This window comes from Protopterus annectens, chromosome 6.part0 (assembly GCF_019279795.1).
Source record: "Protopterus annectens isolate FY-2018-M chromosome 6.part0, PAN1.0, whole genome shotgun sequence".
NCBI classification, from domain to species: Eukaryota; Metazoa; Chordata; order Ceratodontiformes; family Protopteridae; genus Protopterus; species Protopterus annectens.
This window is the reverse complement of record NC_056737.1, coordinates 394,814,761-394,819,760: the sequence shown is the minus strand read 5'-3', so window position 1 is coordinate 394,819,760 and position 5,000 is coordinate 394,814,761.

Sequence of the window (5,000 nt, the reverse complement as noted above, 5' to 3'; positions counted from 1 at the left end):
CTTCCATAATTTCATAGGATCATAGGTATGTACTAGGCTAGCTGCCCTTGCAGGAATTTTAAGCCTAGCCAATTTCCCTTTTTGTGTTTGTAACAGTGGCGGCTGGTGACTTCAAATCAAAGTGGGGGTTGCAGGAGACAGGTGAATGGGTGGGGTCAATGGGAAGGGGTGCAGCCAACTAGAAAGGGGAGGAGCTGTGCTCAAAACCACAAAAACTGTAACTTTAATTAAATATGCTGCCCTGGGTGCCAAACTGTCATTATGAGAGTCCAATCAAGACAAAATGAACTGTAGAAGAAAAAAAATATTTCACTGCATTGGCTGCATGACAGCTTACTTAATATCTAGATGGAAACAAAAAGGTTGTGAGGCATGAAAAATAAATTACTTTTTAAATACATTACTGGAATGCCAGTCAAAATCAAGTATAAGAAAAACAAGCAGCACTCAACTCAAACCACTTCTCCTTGCCCTGCAGTTCTAATTATAATTTATATTCAGCTTTATTAAAGTACCAAGTAACATGCTGAAAGTAGCAATCTCTGTGATACCCCCACTTGAAAAAATGTTTCTTATCCAGAAAATACCTGCTGCCTGACAACAACTATCTACTTGTTTCATGAGGAAAACATGATCAAAGTAAAAAATGAAAAGCAAACAAAAAACAAGCTCAAGATGCATTGCTTAAAGGATTACTGCACAGGTTATGGACCACATATGATAAAGTGGAATTCTGTTTAGTTTACAGGTAAAGCCTGCAAAGATGACTGCAAGTCTCCAACAAATGTAATGAGCTTCTTAAAATAATGCAATCATGTCCTTTATTACAAATACTGTCATATGCATTTCAATACCCAAGGCTTATATGTTATCTAGTTATGTAAGTATTCTCTGCATGGCAACAACAGAAAGGCTTTCAATGTTGGCAGTTAACAGCATGCTTATTAAAGCTTACTTGCATCTTACAATCTCAGACAAGCTTACCTGATGGTCATTAAAGCATTGCTACTTAAACACAGATCAACAAGCACTTTCTGAATAATAATAAGCATAAATCAACAGTATAAAAATATGACAGAAAACCAGAACATTCTGCAAAATCAAGGACAGATGAAAAGCCACTGTAGTACTTGTGTCTGCCTTGGATGAGGGGATACTCTGCACACTTACACTGCATAACTGCTCCTTGCCTTGCTTGGACACATCCAGAGTCACTACTTGAGGGAGTGGGGTGCAACAAGTATGTCACAATTTGAAATATCTCTGGCTGACTGTGATGGCTCTAACACATTTGTCATACCACTCAACCTAAGAGCAAGACATCTGGACAAAGCCATATATAGAAGTGGGACAAAGGCCCAAAATAAGGACAATTTTAAATATTGCTCTTATAAACTTACAAAGATTATAGAATAGTAGGTCTTGCATTAGTATGAATTTTCTGAAGGGTATGAAATCTGAAACTCAAATGTCTGTCATTATTTTCTAACTTCAGTCTTTAATGATTTGCCACTAATTTGCCAAAAAAACACATATGAAAAATGGACCAAAAATGTGATGCAAAAATATAAAATAGCCACACAATACAGCTGGGAACCTGTCAAAGAAGGGACACTTTTTTAATATTAGTACTGCTAACTTGAGCAGCTGACAAAATAAAAGAATCTACATGCATTTCTGAAATAAAAGTAATCTATAACTCTGATTATTAGTTATTTATTAATTGTAAATCCTCTATGTTTTCTTCCAAAATTGCCATTTTGCAGAGGGGATTATTAGGGGAAGAGCAACATCTTGAGCCAAAATTGGAGACAGTTGAGAGATTTGGATATGCCTAATTCTATAAAACAATTTATTTGTACGTACCTCTCAACCTGTTAATGCAGGAAATCTGGACAAGACCAGATATATTGAGGGAACATATAAACAGTACTAAAAATTGCTCTTGTATAAACTGAAACAATTGATAGAATATAACAGGTCTTGTGTTAGCATGCATTTTTCTGAAGGTTATGAAGTCTGAAACTCAGTGTCTGTCATTATTTAATTACTTAATTCCTAAATGATTTGCCAGAAAACCACACATTTTATGAGGAACAAACCAAAAATAAGAAGCAAAAATCTATTCATTCTGTGAAAATCTGGACAGTTGAGAGGTATAGTTCAGCCGGGGCTGTCTTTGAGTTTGCAGCAAATCTCCCTCACAAAATCATGGTCGAATGGAGCCTCCCCCCTTGCAGCCATTCCAATGACCCATTACTTGGCCATTTCACCCCATTTACCATAAACACAAACGTGCATACTGCTTTACTTCTATAATGGTTTGGACTTCATTTGAAAGTTTTATTTTGCATTTTACAGCACAAACACTAAGGCATCTGTTAAACAAAGCAATGCAGTCTCACAATGAAGACAGACTTAGCATTAAAACTTCTCTGCCCTTGAAACTCACATTCATTGAAACAGCATTGAAACCCACATTCAAAGAAAATACATTTTGCCAGTGGCAGATAAAGATTAACTTTGGGCTGTTTTCAAATCATAGGCCCCTTGCACATGAAACATACACGTGCTCTTTTGATACACCTGATTGTATTAAATTATATTCCTTGTACAATACAGTACAGTTGTTAGAGGTCGTTTTAAATGTATTGTTTTGAACATTTTTCCAGTAAACAATGAAACAAAAATGCATGCACCAATAATGACAAAACTGCCTAATTCAGAACATTTTTCCAGTAAACAATGATACAAAATGCATGCACCAATAATGACAAAACTGCCCAATTCAGAGCATTTCCATCATAAAAGCCTACTCAAACTTCTACAGTCCACCAATATCAGTAAATATGCACAATCTCTGAAGAAGTAAAAGTCATCTAAATAATTCCACATTAAAGAAATCTGTAACTAATGAAGAGGTTGCTGCTAGCAAACAACTTTCCCTGGGATTCAAGAAGCTCGGTGCAAGGACGGTTTTAGCCTTGCGCTGAGCGTCCTCACTACAGATGGCGCAGCAGCACCATATGAATATGTATGAGGGTGCGCTGCTGCACCCTCGACGTGCACAGGAAATGTGTGCGAGTGCAGGGGGCATGTACAAGTGCTCTATGGAGGTGTAAACTTGCCCCGACACTTGCAAAACCTACTATGCCTACTAGTAGAGCCTGCCCCTAATAGTAAGTCAGTAAGTCAGTGTTTGTGGATACCGAAATGTATGCTAAACATACAAGAGTGTCCCCGAACAGTGAAATAAAATTGAAGTAGTAAACACACAAGCACATAGTGGAATGTAGAGCCCTGTCCCTAGAACTGTCACAATTAGATTCCCTCTCCCCGTGTCCCTATTATACATTCAAATTGCAGCAATATTAAAGGTGTAAGCAAAGCGCAGCATGTCTGCGCATCGCCGCCCTCTGCCGGCCATAGCTTACACATCATATTCATTCAAATAGAGAAAAACGTGGAATCAACGTAAGTGTCAATAGTGTAGTGTTTAGAGCATCCACCTATCAAATAGGCAGACATAGTTTGAGCCCAACAATAGCACATATCATTTTCCATGTGGAATGAATGTCGTCCTGCTGTAAAACCAACATAAGAGTATCGCATGAGATATTTAACTTAAATATAATTCAAGCAAAGTGGCACTGTCATAATGAATAAGGTACTAGTAAGCAGGTGTAAGCACAAATAAGCAGCAGTAAACGCATATAAGTACCAGTAAGCAAGTCTGAGTGCACTTGTGTGGGTCTAAGCAGTGCCCAGCAGAGGAAATGTATATAAGTATATACAGATATATATATATATATATATATATATATATATATATATATATATATGAAGAAAGAATGACGTAACAATAAAGCATACAAAAGGAATGAGAAGGGAATCAACAGCAACCCCAGTGTTATATAGCGCTGTCAGTGTATGTCATATCCAGCTGGGCAGGAGTGAGCAAAGCACTGCTACTCACACCACAGGCAGGATATTACCAGTGGGAGTAACATTGTTGATTTGCTAAGTCTACTTTACAAACAGAGGGTAGTCCCTGGTGGGACTATCCAAAAATTGATAGGACCATTACACAAGTAAGGGCAGGTATGTTCAAGGACTAAATGGTGGGAGAGCCTGAGAATACATGGGTTGGGACAACATATGTGTAGGGCCCCTAACACTCTGGAGATGGCAATGTTTTTGAGGTGTGTCATGGCTGCGATAACAAGTGGACAATGGATGGTATGCGTGTATTTTGAACACAGGTGGGGTGGATGAACTATGGGTATGAAATTATGGAGCCAGGCGTGTCAGGGTTGGATGGGCTGGTTCTAATTGGACCGCCCCATGGAGGTCAGCGAGTTCATTATAGGTATATATGCATACACACATGCAGACATCAATATGTAGAAGTACATTCTCTGTAACATATTTATTCCATTTGCAGACATAAATAACATGAATGTGCCCTTACAAACCTTGACAGTAGATAGAATAATAGGTTGTGCAGAAGAGGGATGGGACGAAACTGCTAAAACGCAGAAGTGTGTACAATGTCCAAAGTCAGTGCTGAGCTGAAAATAATCAAATGTGAGGACTTTCCCACACATGGAATCATTCCTGTGATCTGCCTGCTACAGCAATGCCAATTACTAAACCGGTCTATTTGTAAAAGAATTACGCCGAACACGTACATAATTAGGCTCTCGTGTGTAATGTGTGCGTTACAACATAGTCATACATATTAATTGATTGTAGTGTCATGCTAATGGGAGTGAGGATGTAATGAAGTATAGAGTCTAATCTTGACATAAACACATTTGTGTCTTATGTGGGACAACCCAAAAATTGTGAATAGTATTCTTTTGGTCGCTCTGAGAATACTTGGAATGAGTCAACTGATGGGATGGGTCAATGTGTAGTGGTGTGAATACACCGTGAATTTGACTGGAGAATGGATGACAGCAGTGTTAGGGAGGCATTGGGGTGTGTGTTTGGGGAAT